The sequence below is a fragment of the Quercus robur genome, chromosome 10 (genome assembly GCF_932294415.1).
Source record: "Quercus robur chromosome 10, dhQueRobu3.1, whole genome shotgun sequence".
NCBI classification, from domain to species: Eukaryota; Viridiplantae; Streptophyta; class Magnoliopsida; order Fagales; family Fagaceae; genus Quercus; species Quercus robur.
Genome location: NC_065543.1, coordinates 42362269 through 42375286, shown reverse-complemented (window position 1 = coordinate 42375286; position 13018 = coordinate 42362269). Strand labels below are relative to the sequence as shown.

Below are 13018 nucleotides of genomic sequence, written 5' to 3'. Positions count from 1 at the left end.
GTTCTATCTTGTTGTTAAACATTCCTCTATTCGTATTTTGCTAGCTTTGGTGGCACAATTTGATCTTGAGCTAGCACAACTTGATGTGAAGACAGCTTTCTTGCATGGAGATTTGGAGAAAGAGATTTTCATGTCTCAACCTCATGGCTTTGAAGTTGCTGGTAAGGAGAATTGGGTCTACAAATTGAAGAAATCATTGTATGGATTAAAACAGTTTCCCCGACAATGGTATAAGCGGTTTGACCGCTTCATGATTCGGCAAAAGTACACTAGAAGCCAGTTTGATCATTATGTATATCTCCGTAAGCCTTATGATGGATCCTTTATCCTTTATGATGGATCCTTTATCTACTTGCTTTTATATGTTGATGACATGTTGGTGTCATGTAAAAACAAGGTAGAAATTGTATGATTGAAGACTCAGTTGAGTTCAGAATTTGAGATGAAGGATCTCGGTGAAGCAAAGAAGATACTTGGAATGGAGATTGCATGAGATAAAGTGAAGGGCACTATTCATTTGACACAAAAACAACATTTGACTAAAGTACTATAACGTTTTGGTATGAATTCCAATATCAAGCCTATGAGTACTGCTTTGGCCCTTCATTTTAAGCTTAGTGCTTTGTTGTCACCGCTCACTGATGAGGAGCACGAGTACATGGCTCATGTCTTGTATGTGGGTTTGGTTGGTAACCTCATATATGCAATGGTGTGTACTCAGTCGGACATTTCACAAGCTGTCAGTATGGTTAGTCATTATATGCATGATCTAGGGAAATATCATTGGCAAGCGGCTAAATGGATCTTGAGATTCATTTTGGGAACTATTGATTTGGGTTTGAAGTTCGAGAGAGATGATTATGTTGGAAGCCACTTATAACACTACAACAAAAGTGGGCTATGGTGATGAAATCTAGTGAGGATAAAAAATTACGTCACTGGATGTTAGCATTAGGTGAGGAAAGGAAGATTTTGTCACCAAATAGTTTAAATGGGTGACAAAATCAATATTTTGTCACTAAAGATGTTCAAATTGGTGACGAAATATTTATTTGCTTCACCAAAGACCTACCTTGAGTGACGAAATTCCAAATTCATCACCCAATATAAAGATTTAGGTGTTTTCGGTGACGAAATAATTTTTCGTCACCTATTGTTAAAAATAATAGCGCCCTCTCAATTTTTTTTGTGTGGTGCCCATGCCCAATTTTCAGTGCCTAGTCTTTCAACCTTTCAACTTCCCACCTTCTCCAAAAAAAAAAGAAAAAGAAAAGAAAAAAAAAAAAAAGAGAAAAGGCTCTCAACCTCACGCCTAAACGAAACCCAATTCCCACCTTTTAGCCTTTCAAGTTTCAGCTTCCCACCTTCTCAAAAAAAAAAAAAAAAAAAAAAAAAAAAAAAAAAAAAAAAAACCTCTCAACCTCACGCCTAAACAAAACCCAATAGACCCAAACCTCACGCCTCTTAGCCTCCCTCATCAATTGGTAAGCTCTCTTTCTGTCTTTCTCTCTCATGGATCCTCTCTCTCTTTCTCTCTCATCGATCCTCTCTCTATTTGTAGGAATCGTTTTTCTCTTCGCGCCATTTTCAGTGAGGAGGAGAGTTAATGCCGACGCAAGGAAAAAGGGCTTTCCATTGTCTCCAATCAAAACCCATTTCAGGTACGCTTCGATTTTCCCCCAAAGTTTATTCATCCCAATCGAAACACATGTGAAATTTTGTCCATTGAGGATGGGTATGATGCCCGACTGTGTGTGTGTCAAATTTTGGCGTTGGTGGTGGCTTTGGGTTTAATAGAGTTGATAGATTTGTAAATTTCATATGGGTATCATGCTTTTTCTTCTTCTTCTTCTTCTTTTTCTTTTTTTTTTTTTTTTTTTTTTTTGTGTTTAATTCTTATTGGTATAGCTTCTACTAGTTCTTAGTTTTGATTTTGCTTGTTGTGGATTTTTTGGTTTGAAGCCATGGGAACAAGATATTTAACTTAGAAAATTTTGAAGTAATTTACAGTAGTTTTAGTTTTGTTTAGTTAGTAAAATTTTTGAAGTAATTTATGGTGGGTGTATTATGTAATCTGAGGAATGGGTAGTCGATTAACTTATCCTAATATATATATATATATATATGCTATTAGAGGATGGGTATTAGGAATGGGTGATATGAGGAAGGGGTATTTTGTAATCTGAGGAATGGGTATTAGTTAAATGGTCAAATATTATACTATTAGAGGTAGACGTTAACAATTTCAAGAGAAAGAAATTGTAAGAAAAAAACCCCTTCACTGTCTTTAGCATAGTAACTCTAGATATTGCTTCATTAGATTCCTTTACATTTAATTGCAAAAAGACTAGCGTTGTGAAACAATATTAAAAAAAATAGACATCCTTTATATATTTTTTCCAATTTATGGGAATAATGAGCAGAGACGAATTACTGAATTCAAGTCTATATGGTGTTTTTCTACTTGATGTTCCAAATTTAGTTCCTTCATCACAAACTCTTAACTAACTCTCTTAAAAGTATATCTTGTTTCTCTGGGATTATTGCTTCAAAATAGTTTATTAAGGATACTTTATTGGTTTTCTTGATAGCCTGATTGGCATTCTGGTCCACCATCATGTGTGGGATTAATGCCTAGAATTGAGCTCCATGAATGGGCTTTTATGGATTTTTGTACGTCCCAACAACACACACACACATGAATACTGTATAATGAAATTACTTATTTTGTGAATGAAAGAGTCTTAACACATTCATTCACTGTGATGATTATGAAAGAGAGCTATCAAATCCGGTATTCAGGTCCCACACTGATATGCATGGAATTAAATTTTGTAGAACCTTAATTAATATATCTTTCAAGTATGGGCAATCCATGTGACTCAAAAATAAGCATATGAAGCCGCAACACTTGCCTCCCACTTCAGTCCAGTCCCATTTATATGTAAATCCAACCAAGTTTGAAGATTTCGAAGATTCATATGGTTCTAAGCATTTAATGCAATATGAAAGCAAAGGTCTCAGGGGAAAAAGAAAAAGAAGAAAACTCTTAAATTAGTACATGGGATTGTGTCAATAGCTTTCAACTTGCAGGGACACTAGCTAGATAGGACAGTTCCAGGTTGTGCTTAATAATGGAACTAAATATTTTATGGGTTAGATTTATGGTGGGTACAGAAAATGTTAGATACACACAAAATTTGACAGTTGTTTTTTAGAGATATTGAAATTGATCCAATATTTCTTTCATTCTTTTTTGACTGGAATGGTTTGGAATTGGTAAAATGCCTAACTTATTGTATATTTTGTCCGACTTATATAACATTATATTTATATTTATTACATCTAAAAGCTTAAGATAAACATAAAGATAAAGATGAAACACTCAGCGAAACTGTTAAATTTCGCGGTTAAATTTTTGAAACTGTTAAATTTTACAATTGGATTGTATTTTTTTTTTTTTTTTTTTTTCCTTTCAGATTTCAACTGTTACTGTAGAATTGCGTTATGGGGATGCCTTAAGACTGCTGTATATGGTAGAGGAAGCATCCAAAGGGTAGACACTTTGAATATTTCTTTATTGTCTCCATTGGCTATTAATACTAGGTGTTAGGACATATGTGTTTCACATGTTAAGAATATATTTCATGATGTTATGTAATTGGATTATCCTTTGACAAAACGTACTTTACTTGTATTTGGGTAGATTTATGATGTGTTTAAATACTTCAAGAAACCATGTTTCAAGATCAAGTATTGAAGCCTTCAAGTCTGTTCAAGAAAACAAGTTGATAGTGCAAATTCATTAACGCTCGACAGCTGGCTCGACAGCTGCATCTATCAAGCTTAAGAAAGCTGTTCAAAGTTCGGTGTTCTCAACAACTACTCGACACCTCCTATCTGTCTAGGTTTAAGAATTTCAGAATTCTAATATGATTTTCTTGGGATCCATGAATGTGTCTTTGGGCTTTCTTTTCTCCTAACTCTGGACATATAAAAGGATTGTTTTAAGGGCCGTCAAACTGTTCACAAGTTGTACAAGTTTTGAGCAAACTTTGTTCAAGCAAATTGTGACCGGAGACGAAGTTCTTGCCCTAGTTCATCTCTTTCTCTTGAAGAAGTTGCTGTGTATGTGCATCGTAGGGTTTTGTGACCAAGCATCTTCTTGATCTTCATCGTGTGGATGAACTGAAGAACTTTGCAACCAACAACCTTCTTAATTGGTGATTGAAGTCGCGTACTGGAATCCGCGCAATTGGTTAGTCACGTACTTGGGAGTCGTGCATCTAAAAGGGGAACTGTCACTACAAAACAAGTCCAATTGGGTATTGGGGGTAAGGGTTCAACTGTAAGTTGGTAAGGTACTTGGGATTCCTTTACTTGTAACCGCTTGTTGTGATAATAGTGGAGTTTCGCGAGTGGTGACCTGAAAATCACCTGGTGGGGTTTTTGCCGTTAGGTTTTTCCCATTCGTAAACAAATCACCGTGTTATTTAATTTCCGCTGCATTATTAGTTTATTGGTGATTTGTTTGTGCTACCACGTGTTTGCATGATAAATTGATTGATTAATAACTTGGCTAATTATTTAATTAATTAATTTCTATCATAAGGGATCATTCAGTTTGTGGCCTATTAAGTGGTATCAGAGCAGGCACACTCTGATTAGAGTTTAATCTTTGCTGTGTTAATCTATTGACCCTTGTTTGTCATGGATAGAGGACAATCTTTAATCATACCTCCTTTATTTGATGGCACTAACTATGCATACTAGAAAATACACATGAGAGCTTTCTTGTAGTCTCTAGATGAGAAAGTGTGGCAAATTGTGGAGATAAGTTGGACTAAGCCTACAGAAGCGCTAGTCGACTGGGATGATGCCAAGATTAAGGCGGCAAACTTCAACAGCAGAGCATTGAATGCATTGTTCAGTGCAGTCACCAATGAGGAGTTCAAGAAGATATCCTTAACTGAAACTGCCAAGGAGGCTTGGACCATCCTCCAAACAACCTATGAGGGTACAAAGGCTGTAAAAGATTCAAAACTTCAGAGGCTCACTACAAGTTTTGAAGAGATAAAAATGGAGGAGGATGAGTCTTTTGATGAGTTCTATGCCAAGCTAAAGGACATAGTGAACTCAGCCTTCAATCTTGGGGACCTGAACCCAAGATTGTAAGGAAGGTGCTCAGATCTCTACCTGAGAGATTTCATGCCAAGATCATGGTTATAGAGGAATCAAAGGATATTGATAAGATTCCTTTGACTGAACTGGTTGGAAACTTGCAGACTTACGAGTTAGGGTTAACAAGGATTGGCAAGACAAGTAAAGGCAAGAGCATGGCATTGAAGGCCAAGAGCAGTGAGACAAATGAGTCTTCTGATGATGAAGATTCCAAGATGAAGTCCTACATCGCCAAACAATTCAAGAAGTTTATGAAGAACGCCAATGGAAAGGGTTTCGACAAGGATCGCAGGCAATCTAGTTCTTCTCAGTTTAAAGGACAAGACAAAGGGAAGAAGGATTCTAAGGAAGGTGGTCAGTACACTGTTCCCGTAGGACCTAAGTGCTTTGGCTGTCAAGGCTTCAGTCACATGAAAAATGAGTGTCCTACATATCTCAAGAGCATTGGGAAGAGCAAGGCACTTGCTGTTACCCTGAGTGACACCGAGCTTGAGGATGATTCCGACAATGAGGATGATGGAATCTTAAATGCCTTCACGGCCACTATTGATCCTACTGATAGGATTGTTGAAGATGTGGTTAAGAGGAGGAATTGGTGTAATCCAAATTTGAGAAGATGGATGATCAAGATGACATCCGTACAGCCTATGAGAAGTTGTACAAGCTTTCTAAGAAGCATGAGAAACTATATAGGCTAACCACCAAGAAGCTCAGTGATATGGAACTTGATTGTGAGGAGCTTTCCACAAAGTTTGATGAAGCGAATCAGACTATTGGAGCACTGAGATTCGAGAACAATTTCTTACCTGAGAAGACCAAGAAGCTTGAAGCGGAGATGTTTCAAGTCAGAGCTCAATTGGAGAGGACTTCAAGTGCAAAGCTTGATGATATGCTCAGCATTTAGAAATCTGCTTCAGATCGAATAGGTTTAGGATATAGTCTTTCTTCCTCTAATACTGCTTCTACTAGTACTACTGTTTTTATTTCTCCTGCTAGTAATGTTAAAATTGAGAATAATGAGATTAAGACTGAATTAGCTAGTGAGAACATAGACAAGGGTAAATCTATCCTAGGAGCACCCCCTAAGCTTGAGAAGAAAGATGTTAAAAACCCTAGGGCTAAGAAGGCTAATTCTCAAAAGCCTAAACAAAAGAAGTAGCATCCCTGTCATCATTGTGGAGCTGCCGGTCACACTCGACCAAATTGCTACAAGTGGCTTGCCACTCAACAGAGCAACGGCATGATAGCATCTGGGAACTAGAATCAGCTTAAATCCTTTCTTGCTCCCCTTGGAGATCTTCTCAAAGCCCTCATATTCCTTTCGAACTTGAACGGTTATTCCCCCTCACCGCCGGTTCAAGGGTTTAATCAAATGAAAGATTCTTCCAAGGTGTGGAAGGAAAAGGGCTCCAAGTGATTCTGTCACTTTTCTCTCTCTCTCTCTCTCTCTCTCTCTCTTTTTGTGTGTGCATTACTTTTGTGTTTTGCTTTCAATTTTTGAGTCAGTCTAGTTTTTATGCTTTGGTTGTTTAACATTTTTTTTTTTTCCGGTTTTGCTTTGTTTTGTTTTTCATATAAAAAAAATTGAAAAATTAGAAAAATACAAAAACAGTGTGTGTTTTGTGTACATTGGTACTTGTGTACCTTGGATGACCATTGAAATAAAGTCTTCTAAATTTTGTATCATTTGTAGCTTAGATGAGAATCTTTATGCACAACTAAGTAAGTGAGCTTTGTGGCTCGTGTTTGTGATGAGTAAGATTAAGTTGTCTCTTATACTTAACACTCATATCACTCTTTTTGATGGGAAGGTCTAGAAAATCCTAAGAGAAAGGCATAAATAATAATCTCACCACTGTTGCCCGCCAATCATAATATGACACCTATATGCTTCGGCATAGTAAAAGTGTAGTGTCAATGACATTTGTGTGCTTAGGTATAGCAAAATTGGAATGTCAAATATCATTGGGTAGTTCTTTTCTTTCTCTAATATGCCCATGCATGATATGCTTAAAAGAAAAATATGCAAAGAAAAATCAAAAGCAAAAAGATCAAAAATGCTTTAAAATGATTGCAAGCGTATATTCTAGGAGATGTGGGAGTTATAGGATGTACCTCAAAGGTGATAGTCCCCATCAAGCAGTTATAATTGTGTGAGTTAAAGTGATTTTCTCATATCTCAAATCGTCATAACATGTATACACTTATGCAATCTTGCGATGTTTTTCACACACAACACGCAATATTCTTTGCTATTCTTGATACATGTGCAGGTACAATGTGATTTGGCCATCACAAGGTTTTACATGTGTTAATGTATGCTCACTAAACTGTCTTGACTTGTTTTTGAAATATAAAATTGGTTAAACTTGTTTTGTATGTGTGTGTGTGCTTCTTTTTGAAGATCCATGTGCTTAAAATTTTTATTGAGAGATGATTTTGAGAGCTTAATATGTTGATTGGATCATTGGTTGAGTTGCATGTTGGATTGCATTCATGTCTGTTTTTCTCATCTCGAAAAACTGGTTTTAAATGCTGGCTTGAAACCTCCTCGATACCTCTTCGATACCTTGCTGTCTGTCGAACTTCTTCAGCTTTTTCTAATCGCAATCTCGACAGCTTCCCGAGACCTGGTGGATCGATTGAGAATGGCTCTGCATCCTCGATAGCTTCTCGACACCAGGTGGATCGATCGAGCTTCTGTTCTTGGTTCTATTGAGTTGTTCCTCGACACCTTCTCGATACCTTAGCTATCGACGACCATTTTTCTCGACACCTCCTCGACAGATATCTTGATACCTCTTGATACTTGAATCTGTCAAGATTTACTGCTGGCACTATTTAAGCTCCTCGTGTGATTCAGAACTTATTTCACTCGATCTCTCTCTCAATACGTCTCTGATTTCTCTCCCAAACTCTCTCATCTCACTCCCTTAACTGTTCCTCAAGGTTTCTTCAAGCTTTTTCAAGTTTTTCTTCACTTGGTAAGCTTCTAATCCTTTCATATTCATGCATTTCATGTTTTGAAACCTAGGTTTTGGGGTTTTTGAAAAATTTTGGGGTTTTTCAAAATGGATGAGTTATTTTTGAAATTTTGGGATGGGTTTTCACTTAAATGAGTTTAAAACCTCATACATTGCATCACATTAGCATTATAATGGTATTGTCATGCATTTAGATGTGTGCTATCTATTTGTGTGCTAATAGGTTTGGATTGGACTGAGCCCATGATGCAATTTCTTTTGCATGTCACATGTTCATGCATTTCCCATGCATACGTACTCTCTTTTCAATATAATTGTTATATTTGAAATTGCTTGGGACTTTTCTGATTGTCTTTCTTTTCTCTCCCTCTCTTTCTTTTTACATTAGTTGTGTCTATGACACCTAAACGTAAATCCACTCCAGCCCGGAACCCTCTTCATTCCGGTGCTTCTTCATCATATGATCCTACATTATCTCATATTCGGTTCCATGATGATGATGCCTTCAAGGCATTTTCGGATCTAGACGAGGCATTCATTCGGAACGCCAAGTCATTCTGTCAAACTTTGCCGACACCGACCTTCCCTCTATCATTCACAGTAGGGGATGGGAGTCACTGTGTGATGTCCTGGTCACCTGTCCTCTCGTGCTTATCTAGGAGTTTTACTCTAACATGCACGGGATTGATCGATCAGTACCTCTTTTCTTCACTCGTGTTCGAGGTACGCGCATTCCTATCACACCGCAACTTGTTATGGATGTGCTTCGGGTCCCTAGGATAGAGTTTCCTGATTATCCTAGTTGTAAGCGTCTGAGGACTGTGTCTAGGGATGAGCTCATGTCTACTTTCTGTGAGCGCCTTTCTGCTTGGGGTGAGCGTCTGTTTACACCATGTCGACCTTTTGCTAAAGGTCCTAGATTCATGAACATGGTGATGACCTTTGTTTTGCATCCACTCTCTCACTATAACTCTATTACAGAGCCTCGTGCTCGATTTTTGTTATCTCTTCTTGAGCATCTTACTATAGATTTCCCTTCTCATTTCATTCTGTCTATCACAGATGTTCATCTAGATTCGGCGTCCCATGATAAGCTCATCTTTCCTTCCGCTATCATGAGGATCTTACGCCATTTTTCCATTCCTTTTCCCTCTTCCGACCATTTCACCGTTATGTGTGCCATAGATTACGCTACCGTTAAACGTAGTGAGGCCCAACTTCGATCACGGAAGTCGGATTCAGTAGCTCCTCCCTCCCATTCAGCTCCATCTCATTCTGCTCCATCCACATTCGCTCCTCTCTCTATTTCGGGCGATGTGACTTTAGGAGACATCATGGCGCAGCTGCAGCGCATGGATGCTTGCCGAGATACACTCTCTACGGAGTTATATCAGGTGAACTTTCGTGTCGGTCGTATAGCACGGCGACAGGCGTCTATGGGTGGTTTTGCTCCTGAGGCTACTCCTTCACCCCCTTCTCCCGTGGCTTCTGGTTTTGAGGATGAGGATGATGATGATGGTGATGACGATGATGTTGATGGAGATGCTAGCTCTACCGATGAGATGTCTATTTGACACTCTTACCCTTTGTCACTCGTGACAAAAAGGGGGATTAGTTTTGGATTTGAGAGTAGACATTCTTAGGGGGAGAGTTAGTATAGGACCATTTTGCTAGGGGGAGTGTTGATGTTTTGAGGGATGTAGTGAGGATAGTATGTATCTTTTCTTTTTCTTTTCTTTCTTTGTAGGATACATTACTCTTGTACATGAGGTCTTGTGACCATTTATAGACATGCATTGTACTTATCTCTTTCTTTATATTGCTGTATGTTTTTCTATCACCTACTCCTTCATGTGTTGTTTCTTTTCTCTCTTAATACACATGTTTCTTATACTTGTATGCCATCTATTATTTCTGTTTCACACAAAGATGCCTTGATGAGTTTTGTTTAAAGTGTTTCAGAAATATAGGTTGTTAAAGTCTACTTGCCATAAACTCTCTTCTTGCAAAGTTTTTCAAGGGTTTGTGTTAGGATAGATTTTATTGTATTCAACAAGTGAATATGAGTTGAGTGTTTTATGACTTTTCTCATATGTTCATTTGTTTGTTGTGGTTTTGTCACGAATTGCCAAAGGGGGAGATTGTTAGGACATATTTGTTTCACATGTTAAGAACATATGTCATGATGTTATGTAATTGGCTTATCCTTTGACAAAACGCACTTTACTTGTATTTTGATAGATTTAGGATGTGTTTAAATACTTCAAGAAATCATGTTTCAAGATCAAATATTGAAGCCTTCAAGTCTGTTCAAGAAAACAAGTTGATAGTGCAAATTCATTAAAACTCGATAGTTGCATCTATCGAGCTTAAGAAAGCTGTTCAAAGTTCGGTGTTCTCGACAGCTACTCGATAGTTGCTCGACACCTCCTATCTATCGAGGTTTAAGAATTTCAGAATTCTAATATGATTTTCTTGGGATCCGTGAATGTGTCTTTGGGCTTTCTTTTCTCCTAACCCTAGACATATAAAAGGATTGTTTTAAGGGCCGTCAAACTGTTCACAAGTTGCACAAGCTTTAAGCAAATTTTGTTCAAGCAAATTGTGACCGGAGACAAAGTTCTTGCCCTAGTTCATCTCTTTCTCTTGAAGAAGTTGCTGTGTATGTGCACCGTAGAGTTTTGTGACCAAGTATCTTCTTGATCTTCATCGTATGGATGAATTGAAGAACTTTGCAACCAGCAACCTTCTTAGTTGGTGATTGAAGTTGCGTACTGGGATCCACGCAATTGGTTAGTCACGTACTTGGGAGTCGTGCATCTGAAAGGGGAACTGTCACTACAGAACAAGTCCAATTGGGTATTGGGGTAAAGGTTCAACTGTAGGTTGGTAAAGTACTTGGGATTCCTTTACTTGTAACTGCTTGTTGTGATAATAGTGGAGTTTCGGGAGTGGTGACCTAAAAATCACCTAGTGGGGTTTTTGCCGTTAGGTTTTCCCCATTCGTAAACAAATCACCGTGTTATTTATTTTCTGCTGTATTATTAGTTTATTGGTGATTTGTTTGTGCTATCACGCGTTTGCATGATAAATTGATTAATTAATAATTTGACTAATTAATTAATTAATTTCTATCACAAGGGTTCATTCAGTTTGTGGCCTATCACTAGGTTACTGCACAATTCTTTATTGTTTATATATTTCATGTTTAGAAGCATCCAAAGGATAGACACTTGGAATATTTCTTTATTGTCTCCATTGGCTATTAATACTGGGTGACATGCACAATTTTTTTCATATGTAGAATTCAGATAGTTTGCCTTGCATGTATTGGTAATAAAATGTTGCTTAATATAAAATTTAAAAACACGTAAGTAATTTTAAAGCTTAAAGGAAGTCTCAATGACCTGTAAGATGAAGTTGTGTGTTATAGGATGGTAGTGTTGCAATATTTGGTTCATCGCAAGTATCCTATACAAACAAAAGTAAGTTTGCAATAGTATTGGTTAATAGGGTGGGTTAGAGGGTCTAAATTATAATATATGAAATCAAGTCAAACAAAGAAACTAAATTAACTTGCATTGTGTACATAACTAAGAAAAAATTCGTCTCTTCCCAAAAAATTTAAAAAAAAAAAAAAAAAAAAACTAATAAAAAAGGTTCTTTTGGTTTGCTCTATTGGTTTTTTTTTGACAGCTGAGTTTGTTTGAATGAAAAGGTTCAAAAGAGAGAAAGTGGCTGTTAGAAACTTTTGCTAATAAGAGTACTTTGGTTTTGTGCTTAATGGGAAAAATGAAAAGATATATAGGTGCAAGTGCAACTGGGTTCATTTTCAAAAATTAGATTACTATCACTTAATTTTTTTTGCTATTGATGAGCTATGAGCTTATGAGAAATAAAATAGACAAAATTCCTTGTGGGATATAGGTGCAAGTGCAACTGGGTTCATTCTCAAAAAGAAAGGCAAATAGATTATAGAGTCATAGAGTCCCACAAGCCCTACACTTTTGGGACTGGCTTTCATTGTAGTAACTTTAAGTCTTTAACACAAAATGAAATAATGACTACTTGCAATTCAAATGGGTGTGATGATTGGGGGCTTGACCACGTGTAGGGATAGGGGTAGTGGTAGTCATGCTCATAATTGAGTAGTTACACACAGTCCACATAACCTAAATTTAAATTCTTCAATTAATTTAATTTATGGTTAATCACGTATGAGATATATATATATATATATATATACATACACACACAGGCATGTAGCCTTATTACTTGGTAGACTTGCAAAATACTCAAATAGCTAACATCATACAATTTTTGAGGAGCAAGGGATTCAATGACATTTGTGGCAGTGGGGGGAGCTCATCTACTAACTAGAACACACCTTGGTTAGCATTTTATTTTCTTGCCTAATAAGCAATGTTTATTAACCTCTCATTGGCTTGGATATTTGTGGAATTTTGAGGTCTTACAAACATTTTTTAGTTGCAAATGGTTTAGGCCCTCTTGGATATTCTCTAGATTTTATTTTGGACTATTGAGGTACTATATTTCTTTGTCTATCTTTATTTGATTCTAGTTGTTTGGGTCATGTTTGTGTACTACAGTTAGTTCTTGTTTCATTTGGTTATGTGATTTAGATAGCATAACTAGTTACATTATGTAATTGGGTTTTCTGTGGACATTTTTGGCATTGTCTTACTAATAGTTATGGCTCTCTTTTTTTCTTTTTCGTACATCTTATTAGGGATACAGGTTTGCAATCTAAATGGATTGGACTATAAATCTTTTGTTGTTATTGGTAATTTCTCTAATCTTTTGTTGTTTTGGAGCAACTTAAAGGAAGAATG

At 37.0% G+C, this 13018-nt stretch overlaps 1 long non-coding RNA gene across 1 annotated transcript; it reads left to right on the top strand.

The window, feature by feature from the left end:
• The first annotated feature begins 1525 nt into the window (after positions 1-1525).
• Positions 1526-12759, top strand: LOC126703550 (uncharacterized). The gene is made up of 3 exons (XR_007648125.1): positions 1526-1661; positions 3480-3556; positions 12498-12759. It is a non-coding gene; the product is annotated as an uncharacterized LOC126703550 (long non-coding RNA).
• The last annotated feature ends 259 nt before the right edge of the window (positions 12760-13018 follow it).